Source organism: Macrobrachium rosenbergii, chromosome 12, assembly GCF_040412425.1.
Source record: "Macrobrachium rosenbergii isolate ZJJX-2024 chromosome 12, ASM4041242v1, whole genome shotgun sequence".
NCBI lineage: Eukaryota > Metazoa > Arthropoda > Malacostraca > Decapoda > Palaemonidae > Macrobrachium > Macrobrachium rosenbergii.
This window is the reverse complement of record NC_089752.1, coordinates 94,225,856-94,243,329: the sequence shown is the minus strand read 5'-3', so window position 1 is coordinate 94,243,329 and position 17,474 is coordinate 94,225,856. Positions and strand designations below refer to the sequence as shown.

The window sequence follows — 17,474 nt, the reverse complement described above, 5'->3', positions numbered from 1 at the left end:
ACTCACTGATGGCAAAGGTCACTAAGAACTTCACGGTTATTTAGGCGTCCAAAGTTATAGTTTCTATTTCAGAAATCATGTACCTTTAGTGTCCTGTGAGGAGGAAGCGAAAATGGGAAAGGCCGGTATTCCTAACTGGGTTAAATGAACCTTTCCGATTAACTCTTCGAAAACTTAGATACACCCTTAGCACGTCAAGGACACCCAATAAAACTAACTGTACATAGAGGGCAAAGACTTTTTCACAAGTGGAAATTAAAAAAAAAATTTATATTTCTATTTTCAACCAATGAAATATTCCCTATGAAAATTACTACAGAATTATTATCCCCCGCCCGCCGCCCCCTCCCCCCCCAAATAAAAAAACATTTTCGTAAATGGTGATATCAGCTAAAGGAATGTAGACTTAGGTCCTGTTGAAAGCTCAATATGCCTTATGTTTCTGTGCGTAACAGACCACCTCAAGTCAATGAAATTCACTATCCTTTTGGGTAAAAGCATGCAGATCAATGGAATGTTCTGTGTCATTTCAAAATAACTTAAATATTGCCATGACGTTGGCTGGAAAAGTACATTAGTTACAAAAGTCAGAAAAACTTTGAGCATAATATGCATGGGCATTTTTATATACAGTACTGTACAAACAAAAGCAACAGCGGTAGCATGATAGCGAAGAACCACAGGGACCTCCAGTATATGCACCAGTTTCATAAAGCTAGAAATTCCTGGGTGATAAGGTTCGAGAGAACCTTTGATTATGGTCTTAAATCATTACGTAGTTGGGAACAAGGAAACGTTTCCCAGCAACTCGCACTAAAATTAAATATCTACAGTTACCAATACCCACATCAAATCTTCCTTAAACTTTAGTCTTTAAAATTTTAAGCCAGGACATCGAGTTTGACTAAGCCATAAATGTTAATCTTAAGTAGTACATTCAATAAACTACAGTCAGAAGGATAGCCCTGTAACAAGTACCATCAGTATTACTATGCATATAAATTTAGGTCTAGAACGTTTGCAATTTAATATTTCATTGCAGAATTTTGTCAATACATGTTAGTTCGTTAATCATCTTTGGGTACGCTTAAAGGACCCGTTTGCTCTTAATGTTTATCTTTATGTTGTTTTGGTTGGCCTAAAGATGCTGCTACAATAACACCGATCGGCAACTACGTCATCACTTCGCGCTTAGTTACACACAGCCACACAAGGTCGGACAAACAAATCAGTACGACTTATGCTGTAATGGCCACAGCAGGGACGTTTCCTAACATTAAGTTGAAAGAAACTGATGTTCCTGGCGCTGCTTTTGTGTTTAGCAGTGTGCTAGATCATTCAGTATGTCAGCTTAAACGTTGGTTGGAGTGCCATGGTTTGCCAGAGGTGGAAAACAAGGCTGTGCTTGTAATAAGGTGAGAACAAAAACGTGTTATGTAGTATTGAATGAAATAACCAGAAAGGCTCCAAGCGTTTCTCGTGGGTTAAAATCCTCATCTATATATATATATATATATATATATATATATATATATATATATATATATATATATATATATATATATATATATATATATATATATATATTTTTTTTTTTTTTTTTTTTTACCATAACGGTATTATTACAGTTTCGGTCAAATTCGGATACGTATTAGTTTTTTACTTGTTATCATTCATTTTTGAGATGATTCATACAAAAAACTTACTCGAATCTTGCGCAAATTAATGGTTACGGAGATATTTGCCGATGAATACTGTTCCTTATTGTTATCCCATCAAAGTACGAGTTACAAGGTAAGACAATAAACCGCCCCCTCTTCCCCATAGGTAACACGGCAAAATTGTCACCAGTCAACACCGAAACTGTAATTTTACCAAAAACACACCACGTAACCTAGGGGTGTTGACTGGTTATAATTTTGCCGTTTTAGCTATGGAGAGGGGGAGGAGGGTATTGTCTTACCTTGTAACTCGTAATTTGATGGGATAACAATAATGGAATGAATATTCATCGGCAAATATCTTCGCAACCATTAATTTGCGCAAGTTTATGAGTAATTTTTCGTATGAATCATCTATAAAATGAATAAGTAAAAATAATATATATCCGAATTTGACCGAAACTGTAATAATACCAAATCTATAATATATATATATATATATATATATATATATATATATATATATATATATATATATATATATATATATATTGCATTTTATATATACTATATATTGCATTTTATATTTAATACAGTAACCCAACTAAGTACGTTTGGAGTCTGTGGAAATAACGTCATACTGACCTTAGTACTCGTATTATAATTTATATGGCCTTAATATATATATCACGTTTTTATTTCTATCTCTCTCTTTTCTGATATGAAAACACAAAGTATTCATGTAACCTTTCACTTGGTCCAGGTGTGAGGACTGTATAGGCCCAGGTTGTCGAGAGGACATCGTTACTACCATTGACGGAGGTAAATGGTACCAAAAGAAAGTAGAGAAGATATTTCAAGACGAACTTGACAAACAGTCCGGGCACATCAGTTCCTCCTCCAGTTCCATGTAATCTACCAGTACTGCCAGTTACTGGTTGGAACCTGGAAACTATTCCCTTCTGTGGGGCACTCAACTGCGTTTGTATGTCCGACCTGCCTGATGTAAACACGAGCATGCGCACTGGCGCGGTCTATTTTTAGTAACGGGACAGTTGTTCAGGTAAACTTAACAGAATTTTCAGCCTTTCGTACTCCATCAAAGAATATGAATGGACTCAGTTACTCGTAATAAATAAAAATTAAGACCTCGGCTAACAATAGCATAAGTTCTGAAAATACTTATTCTCAGAGCTATAAGTATCAAAACAGTAATTAACACGATTCTAATTCAGTGATGAACTAAACGAAACTCTGTTCCCAGTCAAAGTACTGTTTGGAGTGGAAGCACCCAAACTCCTGGATATTTTTATCCTAAAAGACATTAATATCAAATGCGGTCAAGGACTCTCCACTTCCCTGAAAGAATAAAAATTAAACCAAACGACGCATTTACCTAGACCTAGACATTCAGTCAAGGGAACGTTGAGTAACCTGAACCACATGCTTTTAACAATAATTTTGCAGAGGAATATTAACCACAGACCTTAACAAAGATCACAGTCTCGGGTATTAACCACATAACCCAAGAACATTTAGCTACTCTCCATTAACAGAACGTCTAAAGGTTTTATAGAGTATCAGGTCAAGTTTCACTGGTAATAGGCCAAATAACGTAGGGTAATATAGTTTGCGGAATAACAAGAAATTACACTTGGTCTTTAAGAATCCAAAGAAAGATGACATGGGTTCAGAAAGCATGAAATTAGTGTTAAACAACCTAAGTCTCATCATGCACCACAAATCATATTAAACTTATTGGGCAGCAAAGAATCTACCATATGCTTCAAATAAAACTCATAACGATGAAGAACAAAGAAGTCAGTAACATAGAGATGTGGAAAATTAAGCAAAAATTTGGAATACGAACTGTTTAAAACGTTGTATTATAATTCCTTCCGGTTGGTTCGAGAGCCTGCAACTAGATTGTCTTCCACTTTTCTCGTTGGGTAAGGGTCAACATTTTAACCTCTCTCCGAGAACCGGGAAAGGACTGCAAGAACGAACTAAAACACTGCAAAGAGCCAGCGGAGCAATTTAATGTAGGTTCAGCGCAAGCCTTCAAACTAAATGTTTCCCTTCGTAATGGAATAGGGGTGTCAAGGATTGATTTTACTTATCAATTTTCTCTAGAAATTTTCAGTTTGAATATGTTTATTAGATAATGCTTATCGTAACACCAAATTGACGAAAATCATAACACTAAATTAAAGAAAAGGCTGAGATTAAGATTATTGAGGATAATTCATATTTACGTCATCCTATGTAATTTTCCTTGATCAGTGAATAACCTGAAGAAACAAATATGTAATCAGACACCCAGAAAGGCAAAAAATTTATATTTTCACACCTGATATCTTTCCACAATCATAAACTGTGCAAGAGCGCTGCATTTATCAACAAAACCACCGCTGCTAAATTAATCAGTTTATTTTGTCGCCACAAAGCTACGCAGCCAGGTATGTAAAATGATTTTACTGTACGACATTTCCAGATATTTGGGGGAGATTTGAACCTTTTGGGGGAGTTCTTCAGGTTCTTGAAGTAAAAAAAAAAAAAAAAAAAGATAATTGAAAAATCCGGCAGCAATTGAGGCAGCCAAGAAGTATGGAGCCTAAGTAACACAAAGCAGAGACCAGAAAACTAATTTATTCAAAAAAAATTAATTGTTTAAATATATATATAGAGTATATATATATATATATATTTAAATATATTATATTTTTATATATATATATATATACATACATACATATTATATATAATATATATATGTATATATATATATATATATATATATATATATATATATATATATATATATATATATATATATATATATTTATATATATATATATATATATATATATATATATATATATATATATATATATATATATATATATATATATATATAATTGTGTGTATATATGTATATATATATATATATATATATATATATATATATATATATATATATATATATATATATATGTATATATATATATATATATATATATATATATATATATATATATATATATATATATATATATATATATATATATATATTTACAAACCAATCAGTACCTTAAAATTATTTAAATTATATTAGTCATATTACATCAGAGTCATCAGATCAAGCAAAAGCAAACATTCAATTTAACAACCGTAACCATTTAAACAAAGCAGACTCATCATAAATTACATCAAATTCATCAGATAAAGGAAAAGCAAGCGTTTAATATAACAATTGTAACCGGAAAAACAGCATTACGAAGTCAATACATAAAATCAATAAACATTCCACATAAACGGGGGAACAAGAACAACAAAACCGAATTAGTGCATAAAGTTAGAATCAAATACAAGAGGGACCCACTATAGGATACAAAGCCAATGAAATACGGTTTTTTTGGCAACACCTTTTTAACAAAGCATCGGATAAAGGTGAAAGTGGCAAGTTTATATTTTAAAACCCTACCTAATTTTTGCAAGTATAATAAGTACCCAAGTTCAATAGTTTTGGTACTTGTCAGAGTAAAGGTGTATTTCTTATGCCAAAGCCATCAAAATCATACGTAATGGTTTTGAACACAATAGTGACGTTTACTTATGACATCATGAGGCTCCTCCCACAGTGAAGGCTTTAAATATGGGGAAAACGTCTCCTCACTGTGGCTCTGCCCACTTGGTGATGGCATATTCACTAACTGATATTAACAAGGCAAGAGAGACAAGGTCTACCCAACTGGGTGGAGTAGCCTTCCACGTGGGTAAATACTTAGGGGATGACGTATCTTAGAGGTACCTGCTCATTACGGTAATTCACCTGCTGATGCAATAAGGAGGTAAAGCTCCGCCTACATGGGGAATTTTGGGGGGAAGTGAGCAGTCCTTCTCTTTCTCACGGCCTTGGATATTGTATCCATCTTAGGCTTCAGGAGTATCAATGATGGCGAGCAGGATTTGTCATTGTTCCCTTGATTGCGTTATCATTCTAAATTATTTTCATTATCATTATTATCATTATATTACTATTTTGTGGAGGTTTCATCGCAACTTCCACAGCAGTTGTTGGGACTAAGTTGTTCGCTTGGAATTCTTCCATTTTCTTGATATGCGTATTGTTTGTACTTTACAAATAATTCAATGTATATAATTCATCCACATAATGAACTAGTCAGTAGCTCATTTGTTTACATCTATTCAGGGCGCAAATACAAAGGACAATCCGTTTTGTTTTACCTCAGGTTTCGACACTATAGCTTTCTATTTGCAGCAAGTCAGGAGCGGTCACTAGAAGTAGAGTTCAAATGAAAAGCAATGATACCTCATTTCAGTTAATGTAACCCCTTGCTACTTTTCTGTTTTTTATGTATATCACACAGCACCCTAAACGGCGCTGGTATACTCACTGCAAATAAAAGGTAATGGTAGGACTCAGGATTCTGAGGGCAAGCTATTATTTACCTACTTAATAACAATCAAATGTAACGCGATTTAGGCTATATTGATATGTATGGAAATGAAAATATATTGAAATCTGTTTAAATGAGGAATATATAGTTGTAATAATTGTGTTTTAATAAATATGCTTTAACTTACAAATAAAACGTCTAACACTAAACATAATTTATTCACAAAATGTCTCATCGTCACCCAAGGAAGAGGTCATTATCCCCGTCCTCATCGTCGCTACCGATGTCAGTGATGACTGCTTCCCTGCTCTCATGGACATTGTCCGACTTTTAGTACTCCTCAAAATGACGGGATTGTCTAACAGCTACTGCCCACACTTCTGGTGTGGCCAAGTAACTATTGCCCACTATAGAAATAATTACCTATTCACACTATAGTAAATCTTGCCACAGGTCTTCGCTTGTATAGAAAGTACCAAGCCATAGCACAAAATATGTGGTCTTGCAGCCACGGGTACAATTCCATATCCTGCTGGCCATTATTGAATTTGTTGAAGCCTAGACTGTGTAACCATATACATTCACCACCTACCTGGTGGAGTTCCTCATTGGATGGGTCCATAATGTACTCGGCTAGCACTCTCCTAAGCCCGCGTTCGATTCCCCGGCCGGCCAATGAAGAATTAGAGGAATTTATTTCTGGTGATAGAAATTCATTTCTCGCTATAATGTGATTCGGATTCCACAATAAGCTATAGGTCCCGTTGCTAGGTAACCAATTGGTTCTTAGCCACGTAAAATAAGTCTAACCCTTCGGGCCAGCCCTAGGAGAGCTGTTAATCAGCTCAGTGGTCTGGTTAAACTATGGTATACTTTTTAACCTACCTGGTGGATGGGCGGAGCCTCATGACGTGACATTATGTTTACGTCACGAATGGTTTTAGGTTCCCTTTCTGTATCCGGCATCGGCGACTTCATTTTACTCTTTAAATATCAAAACTATCAAACTCAGATACTAAATAATACTAGCAAAAATTAGGTAGGGTTATAAAATATACGCTTGCAAACATTCACCTTTTTCCGATGCTTTGATAAAAAGGTGTTGCTGAAAAACTGTTTCATTGGCTCTGAATCCCTTAGTAAATACATTAAATATATTCATTTCTGTTAAGTCCTGCTACACTGAAAAGTTAAGGGGACCTCAAAACTAATTACACATTCATAACAGGCGACAACATGAACAAAACAAGACCATAAACTACAAAATAAAAACAGGGTTAACACGACATTACCAAAAAGCCACGAAAACACTATTGCATCTCTAGTACATAAACATTAAATACAGAAAAACCTGAAAAAACATCTAGGTCCAAAAGCCCTCTGCAGTAAATAGTGCGCGACACTCCAGGCACTCAGGAAAAAATGGTATAGCAGATATAAGATATATGAGGCCACTAAATACTACTCCCTGCAACCTTTTACAGAGCCAAACCTATACATAAAGCACGGACGAAGCTAGAACACACGAGCCGGGTTTCTCAACGCGGACAAAGCTGCAAACCAGACGAAGCTGGCTCTGCTGAACTACTCCGTGCAACACCCTACAGCTCCTGAGTTCAAAACACATGCCGTTACTGACTCCAGGTTCTAATGCACAGATCTCCCATTCTGCTTAGACTGTTCAAGTCTTCATGCCTTTATTACTGACTGAAATAGTCAGTCACGGGCCGTCGGTCGTCACCTCACCTCCACCACTTCCTCCAGAAAACAAGATGTGAAACGTCCTTCACCGGGAAAAAATCGGAAAACATTAGTTCCGATCGGCTCAGCAAAGATATAACAACTGAACAAGGTGGTAAAGATCCTTGCAGGGGTAAGGCCTCTGCATATGCATGCTCAGATTATTTCAGCATTTAATTTGGTTCTGGATAACTTCATTTCAACGCTCCTACGGGTTTTTATACTTCAAGTATATTTACAATTTTCGAAAACTTACGGAAAGTGCTGAGTATTGTGAATAAGGCTCCTATGATAGTTGAAATACATTAATTTTTTTTCACACCTGACGAACTGACAACCTTACATACATTACAAATTCGGAAGATGAATCTGTAATCAGGTTCCAAGGAAGGAACCTTTGGCTTTAGGGCATTTACCTTCAAGCTGAGAACTAACATGGTATTTCAAGTTGCCGAAGAGCCTTACTAATAAACCATTTGAACCTAAGAGTGAAGAATGTTTGAGGCATCTCGAAAAATTCAGTCACTCAAATTTTTTAACTATTAGTAGGCAAAATATAAAGCACCCACAATTTGAGCAATTATTATTTTAATAACTGTTAATGTTCTGTTATATATTTCTGAGATAAATCTTTATTTTCCTTTGATATGTGAAATTTTCTGTAACTGAACACGGACATGAACATCAAGCCATCAGTCTTCATTAACTAGTAAATACCGAAGTTGTTTTATTTCCTCCTGTTCTGTCTTAAGAAAAAGTACTTTAAGATACTGCTTATCAAATTATAACGCTTGATTTTAGAGATTTGAAACTATATGCTTTTATGAAACCGAACTAAAAGACAAAAAAAAAAAAAAAAGAATAAAAAGTCACCATAAGGAATATTTAAATATACATTCTTTGGAGATAGCATTAACTAATCAGACATACAGTAGTATATTAAAAGTTAGATGTTGAAACGTATATAAGATATAAGACTGGTTACTTTGAGAACGTAAAAGTCTTTCATTTCATCGAAATGGTGTTATTAGAAATACATAAATAACATAAACTTACATTAACTGATGTCTAAGAGATAATGTAAATATGAACAATTATTCTTTACTCTACCAACACTTATACTATCAATGATATTAATACACTGAAGACGGTTGGAGCTGTATAAAAAAAGTTTATTTAAAAGAAACTGTCTTGAAGAAAAAACACAAATTTTCAACACCAGCCCTGCATTGCATTCTCTCTCTCTCTCTCTCTCTCTCTCTCTCTCGGCGTAAGCGCGTCCCGATATTCCTCACCGATAAATAAAACACTTTATCTTTCTCAACAAGCGCCCTGGACTATCGGGGAAAGGCTGCGCGTCTTGATACCCTCATTCCAGTTGGCTGGCAAAATCGTTTGGCGTTGTCAATTGCTTCGAAAATGTCCATATTTCCCCGAGAACCAAAACGCTCCTGTTGGAGGCCTGGTGTGGTATTAAAGCAGAACTTCCCAAGATGCAATGAGGGATATTTCTGTGTACCATGTGATGCTGTTTACATAGACACGGATGCGCAAGTACTCATGCCGATGAAACATCTAGCTATCTGTCTATCTATCTATATGTATATATAAACATATATAGGTATATATTTATATCTATCTATCTATCTATCTATCTATCTATCCATCCATTATACACACACAATCAACATATATATATATTTATATATATATATATATATATATTTATTTATATATATATATATATATATATATATATATATATATATATATATATATATATATATATATATATATATATTATATATATATATATATATATATATATATATATATATATATATATATATATATATATATATATATATATATATATATTGTCACGATGCGTATCAAGTACCTGGTTATTACACAACTAATCTCAAATTTCAAAAATATACCTCACTTCAGCCAGATACTGAACTCTCATAACATTAATTGTTATGACTGAGTACTCTAAAGGTAACAGTGATCCCTTAAGAAAAAACTTATTTATCAATCACTTGAAAAATCAAACTAAGTCTATCAGAATATGTGAGGTATCAAAATTAAACTAGAAATATTCTAGAGTAGAAGGGGCATCACTCCATCAAAAAACTCTAACTGTGTCCCTGGTCTTAATTCACTTTAGCAAAACTAAAAGAACAAAACATGTTTATCACTTTGCCTTATGCACACACAATCAATCCTATTCACTGATGGTCAATAAATGAAACACTGTTTTTCTAAAATGTTAAATACAAAAATTTATTTTCAGATTCAAAGTTTATAATTAAAATTCACAATTATTTAGAATTCACAATCTGAAAAATTTACTATTAGTTGAAAATAACACAAAACTCAATGAATTCTTGAATTAAATTATGAAACAAATCTAATTCACAAAAACTTTATCAAGAATTTAAATTAATCAAGCAAAATTTAAACTATCAAGAATTACTCAAGATTTAAAAAGAAAATCTCAATAAATGAAATCAAGTATGCAATGTTAAATTAAGTATGCAATGTTAAATTAAGTATGCAATGTTAAATTACCAAGAAATATTTAAAATGCTATGTGTAAATAAATGTTACATCACAAACATAAAAATGTGAAAATATAAAGAAATTGTAAACAGAAAAACACACAAAAAATACACGTAAGATTTATCAATAATGAGTTCACTTGTTCAAAATTTCCTAACTTATCATACCACAACTTCCTAACTTATCATACCATGGTATCAATAAGTAAAATTTCACGTTACCTTACACAACTTGTGAAAACCTCTGTAAATCACTTGCTGCAGCTGCGTTACACAATACACACTTTTTTACCAGGTGCCGTTATTAACTAAATAACTTTGCTAAATTCAGGTCTCAAAAGTTAATGTTAAAAGTAACCACAAAAAATTACGTTAAAAGTAATCTCTTCCTAATTAGGAATGAGAGAGAGAGAGAGAGATGGTAACCAAATCGACTGGTCTCAGAAATCAGAATGAAACAAATTTTAGGATTCCAGTAACAGTGAAACAATTACATTGATGTCATTAAAGCATTTTGGGTACGAGATACAAAAGTTCTAGAAGCAGGAGGTGACGTCATTAAAGCGTTTTGGGTGCGAGATACAATGGAGAGAAGCTTCTAGAAGGATAGTTACGTCATCCCAGCAAAACTTTTTGAACGCAATCTTACAAAACATGACGTAATTGATCAGGACACGTATTCTTTCTCTCCAAGTGGCGTACGTGACTCAAACAAACATGCAACAACATGAAATCACTCGTCTCGAGCCCGTATGGGACGAATCGGCGTTTGTTTTTAAAAGCTGTCATCATTAACCCAAAACAAAGCGTTCCCTCTTATCTCAACTGATGACAATTGAAATGAAACAAGCCCTGGTGGACACACACACGTGTTCACATACTACGCTTTTACCAAGAAAGATATTCGTTCTAAATTACGTTACTATTAAAATTATAATAACAATTCTAAATTACGCTATCAAGTAATCATTAGCTCTTTTGAGATCTGATGTCAAACTAAATATGATACTTCAACAATCATTACCATTACACAGAACACATGAAAAAAAGTAAATATGTCAAAATTATAGGAGGATATACGCATTACAAGGCAACATCATGAAATTCCTCCCCGAGAAGATTACTTATATATGGTTTGAATCCAACGATTCACAATGGGATAATTAATCTGCTATGACATTATCTTTTCCTGAAATGTGATTAACTTTTTACATTATATGGTTGTACTCCTATAAAGACCACCTGGTCAGTCTGATATTATTATTTTTCATCTTATTGATGAATGAGATTGGGTTGTGATCCGACAATACTAAAATTTCTTCATTCCTAGGTCGGTTCACATACACTTCAAACTTTTTCAATGCTGTGATTAATGCTAATGTTTCTTTTTCGATTGTTGAGTAAGTTTTCTGGTGCTTTTTCAACTTTGAAGACATGAAACATACTGGATGTAAGATTCTGTTGTCATCTTCTTGAAGTAGAACAGCTCCAATTCCACAGTCGGATGCATCAACTTGTATCACGAACTTTTATTGAAGTCTGAGCTTGAAGCACACTGGTCTTGAAGTTAATATGGCTTTAACCTTCTCAAATGATTCTTGACATTCTGGAGTCCAATCAAACTTTCTTTTTAGGACTGGTTAAGTCAGTTAAGGGAGCTACTATGGCTGAGAAATTTGGACAGAGTCGACGAAAATCCAGCCATGCCCAAAAATCTTTGTAGCTGTTTCTCTTGTAGTAGGTGGGGGTAGCCTTACGGATACCTTCTACATTAGCATCAATAGGAGCAGAAGGCCTTTTCCAACTTCAAATCCTAGATACTGTACAGTTGCCTTTCCAAACTCACTTTTTTGTAAGTTGATTGTTAGTCCTGCTTCCCGAAGTTTCTTGAACACTTTCCTTAATATCTTCAGATGTTCTTCCCATGTATTAGAATAAATCACAATGTCATCAAGGTATACACCTACTCCTTCTATTGATCCTAGTAGTTGATCCATCACTCACTGGAATGTTGCAGGTGCATTCATCAGACCAAACGGCAAAACAGTGTATTGATACAGTCCAAAGGAGTAATGAAAGCTGACAGCAACTTAGCATTCTCATCTAAGGGAATTTGATAATATCCTTTCAACAAGTCTATCTTGAAACAAATTTGGCTTGCCCAATATTATCAAGTAATTGATCAATAAGAGGCAAGGGATAATTGTCAGCCACACTGATGGAATTCAGTTTCCTATAATCAGTACACATCCTAAATGAGCCATCTGGTTTCTTCACTAACACACAAGGAGAACTATAATGACTTGAACTGGGTTCTGCTAATCCATGCTGCAACAAATATTCAACTTCTTTCTTCAAAACATCTCGATGAAAACGGTGATAAGCGATAAGCTCTCATTTTAAAAGGTTCTCCATCTTCTCTGATCTTTTATCTCATGCTTTGTCAGATTGGCAACGCCTAGGTACATCTGTAAAAATTTCAGGGAAACTTTGAATAACTTCACTTAATTCACTAACTTTGCTCAACACTCAGATGTTTTAGTTTATCTTCCAAATTTTCTAATATTGAAGAATTGTTCATCTTGTTTTCAGCTCCCAATTCTGTAGCCATCATCGTCCTCTGTAGATGAAGTTGTTTGTGTTATTGACACTGTTTCAGTTTTAGTCTCTGAGAAGTAAGGTTTCAAAAGATTCACATGTATCTTCTCTGTCGTTTTCTTCTTCCTGGTGTTTCAATCACATAAGGCGGTGATCACTTAACTTCTATTATCCTATAGGACCTTGAAACTTATTGGTAAGGGGAAATCTTTTCACTGGTAAGAACACTAGAACTTGCTGTCCAATACTAAAATTTCTTAGCATAGTTTTAGCATCATATTTCCTTTTCATTTTCTCTTGACTTATTTTCAAATTTTCTAAAGAGAATTTTCTAATTTCTCTTAACCTTTTCCTCAAGTTCTTCACATAATCTCCTTGGATTTCCTCTTGATTTTCTTCCCAATCTCTGCAAGAATCTTCAATGGACTCTAATGTCTCGACCAAAAATCATTTCATTTGGTGAACATCCCATGCTTTCTTGATAAGCATTCCTAACTTCAAATAACATTAAAGGTAAACCAGCATCCCATTCTCTTCCTGATTCATTACAATACTTAGTTAACATACTTTTCAATGTCTGGTGGAACCTTTCCAAGGCTCCTTGAGTCTCTGGATGATAAGCAGTTGATAACTGTTGTTTTACTCCTAACAAGTTCATCACATCCTGGAATAATTTTGAAGTAAAGTCCGTTCCTCTATCACTTTGCACAATTTCTGGTATTCCAAACTTGGAGAAAAAACTCCACCAACTTCTCAGCAATTACCTTTGCACTTATACTCTTACAGGAATCGCCTCAGGATACCTAGTCACTGGACACATTAATGTTAATAGATATTCATTTCCTTTTTTTTTGTTTTCGGAAGTGGCCCAACCACATCTATAATTACCTTTGCTAAAGGGTTCTCCTCTAACTTCTATGGGATGTAGGGGTTTTCTGAATGGTTTCATTCGGTTTTCCAGCTATCTGGCATGTGTGACACACACACTGCAAAATTTGCTAACGTCCTTGTGAAGTCCAGGCCAGAAAAATACTTCATAATCTTCTCAACAGTCTTCCTGATTCCCATATGTCCAGACTTCATGCGCTACTGCTACAACTTGTTTCTGTAATGGATATGGAATCAAAATTTGATGATATTCAATCCATTCAGCATTTCCTGGTATATCTGCAGGTCGATGCTTCCTCATTAGCAATCCTTCCTTTAGATAATAACAGGTGGAGGTTTGTTGCATCTCTTCTTGATCAACAACTCTGAAGAACAAATCAGCCAACGTTGTATCCCTCTTCTGCAGTTTCATTAGCTTCTCTTGTCACTTGACCAACTTCAAGGGCTGAACTTCCATATCTGCTAACTCTGCTTCTGTAGTTTCACTACTATCTTCAGAACACTTTGACTACTGGGAGTCTCTTCATTAATAACAACAGATCCCCTTCTTCTTTGGGAAATCTCTTCATTACTAACACTAGGGAAACTTCACTTTCCTGGAACAGTTCTTCTAATCTTAGAGATCCTTCACTTGATTCTTCTGGTGCAGGTAAATCCTCAGTATCTTCACTTGCAGACATAGTTCTCTTATACTCCTGGTAGTTACACAACTTGGAAACAGGTGGGGTTTTCTTCTCTAAATCAACTGTAGGATTAATCCTTAATGGTTTGTCTGTCACTATAGGACAAGGAACAAATGGTACACCACCAACTTCATTACCCAGTAAAACATGTACACCTTTAACAGCTAGTGAGTCCTTTACAGCAAAATCAACATTTCCTGTCACCAATTCACAGGACAAATGCAAGCGGCATATAGGAGTTACCTCTTCTCCTCCTATACCCTTCAAAATAACTGAATCTCGGTGAGATTCTGTTCTCCAGCTGTGGGTGAGCACCACTGAACTACCACACTATGGTTACTCCCCGTATCACGTAATACCTTGACTGGTACCTGCACACTTCCTCCTTGAGTTGTCAGTGTACCTTCATAGATAGGCCTATATGGCTTAAAAGCCTCCAAGCTGCTCAGCCACTCACTGCTTGAAGTTACATTTCCACTGGTTGCTAAACACTCTGCTTGTTTAGTCTCAGTCTTTCCCACACTGCTCTTCGTAGTTTGCTTCACCTGGTTACCTTTAACCACTTGACCAACTGGTTTGGTCTGCTGTTGTGTCTGATAACAATCTCGACTGGTAGTGTCCTACTCTTCCACACTTGTAGCAGACAACATTAGTCTTCTGTATCTGTCTTGAGAACAGACTGGATGATGAGGATTTAACATTCAATTGCTGAGGGGTGTTACCTGACTTTGTATTGGCATAGCCACTAGAAGGATTTCCAGTTGTAATGTTCTGAAATTTGTGATGAGATCTGAAACCTGTATGTTGTTGGTTCTGGTACTTGACATTATAATTTCTTTTGCTAGAAATTATATTAAAATCTTCACTCAATGTAGCAGCTTTGTCAAGTTTCTTAACCTCTCTCTCTCTTAAATAGGCTCTTATGTGTTCAGGAATTCCTCTAAGATATTGTTCTAGGACTACTAACTCCTCAAGTTGTCCATAGATTTAACTTAGCAGCCTCCCAACCATCGTTTAAAACATCTTCTTACTTTGTAGGCATAATCCAAGAAAGTTATCTTGTCATCCTTTCTCAAAGATCTGAATCTTTCATTTATAATATTCAGGGTCATCTGGTAAACTTTAGCACATTATGTTTGAGTACCTTGTACTCTTTACACTGATCAGCTGATAAGGTAACATAGGCACTTCTTCCTGTTACCAATGAGAACACTCTGTAACAAGACCGACCATTTATCCTCTGGCCATCCCATACCTGAAGCCACTTTTTCAAAGTGATCAAAAACTCATCTGGAGCTTCTTCTGTAAATTTTGGAATTAATTTCTGCACTCTTACTACATCAAATACAGGGTCTGAATTACCTTGATAGGTTAGTGATTTGGTGTTACAGGTAATGTGACTCGAGCTTTTTATTAACTCCAATTTCATGTCTTCGTTTTTCTCTCTGTTTGCTTTTTCGATTTTTTCTTCTTCTGCTGCTTTTTCTTCTTCTCTTTTTCCTTTTCTTTTCTCTTTTGTTCAACATTTCTCTTCTGCTTGCATTTTCTCTTTCAGCCTGAATCCTCAGCTTAATCAGGTTTTCTTCTGCTTCTATACGTCTAAGTTCTGCTTCTGCATCACTTTTCGTTCTTTTTTGCTCATGTTTATCTGTAAATTCTGCCTCAGCTGCATTCAGTTCTCTTGCAGTTCTCCTAACTCTTCATCTAAGTTTTACCAGTGTCCATCAATTTTGATTGCAATATATTTGATTTGTGCCTTAATCATACCACTAGACACATTACTCCCCCACATGCTACTGCTAAAGCAATCCACTGTGCCTTAGTCAGGTTGGATTCAGATAACTCTTGGATGGAAGGAGCTGCTAAAAACCTCTGAAAATTGAACAGAGCCATTTTCTCTAAGTTACTCAACTAAATAATTCACAATACAAAGCAAAAAATAACTATGTGGTCACTCTCCTATCAAAATATATCCTTAACACCACCAGTATAAACCATAAACCATGAGTGATATTTTGTTTTGTTCCACGGGTCTCTGGGTGGGCACCAAACAATATAATGTCACGATGCGTATCAAGTACCTGGTTATTACACAACTAATCTCAAAATTCAAAATATACCTCACTTCAGCCAGATACCTGAACTCTCATAACATTAATTGTTACGACTGAGTACTCTAAAGGTAACAGTGATCCCTTAAGAAAAACTTATTTATCAATCACTTGAAAATCAAACTAAGTCGTCAGAATATGTGTGAGGTATCAAAAATTAAACTAGAAATATTCTAGAGTAGAAGGGGCATCACTCCATCAAAAAACTCTAACTGTTTCCCTGGTCTTAATTCACTTTAGCAAAACTAAAAGAACAAAACATGTTTATCACTTTGCCTTATGCACACACAATCAATCCTATTCACTGGTGGTCAATAAATGAAACACTGTTTTCTAAAAATGTTAAATACAAAAATTTATTTTCAGATTCAAAGTTTATAATTAGAATTCACAATTAATTAGAATTCACAATCTGAAAAAATTTACTATTAGTTGAAAATAACACAAAACTCAATGAATTCTTGAATTAAATTATGAAACAAAACTAATTCACACAAAAACTTTATCAGGAATTTAAATTAATCAAGCAAAATTTAAACTATCAAGAATTACTCAAGATTTAAAAAGAAAATCTCAATAAATGAAATCAAGTATGCAATGTTAAATTAAGTATGCAATGTTAAATTGTATGCAATGTTAAATTAAGTATGCAATGTTAAATTACCAAGAAATATTTACAATGCTATGTAAATAAATGTTACATCACAAACATAAAAAATGTGAAAATATAAAGAAATTGTAAACAGAAAAAACACAAAAATACACAAGATTTATCAATAATGATTTCACTTGTTCAAAATTTCCTAAC

At 34.5% G+C, this 17,474-nt stretch overlaps 1 long non-coding RNA gene across 1 annotated transcript in view; it reads right to left on the bottom strand.

Annotated features, from left to right (window-relative positions):
• Positions 1-17,474, bottom strand: part of LOC136843757 (uncharacterized) — a 144,597-nt gene that overhangs the window by 57,204 nt on the left and 69,919 nt on the right. The gene's annotated exons all lie outside the window — the stretch shown is intronic.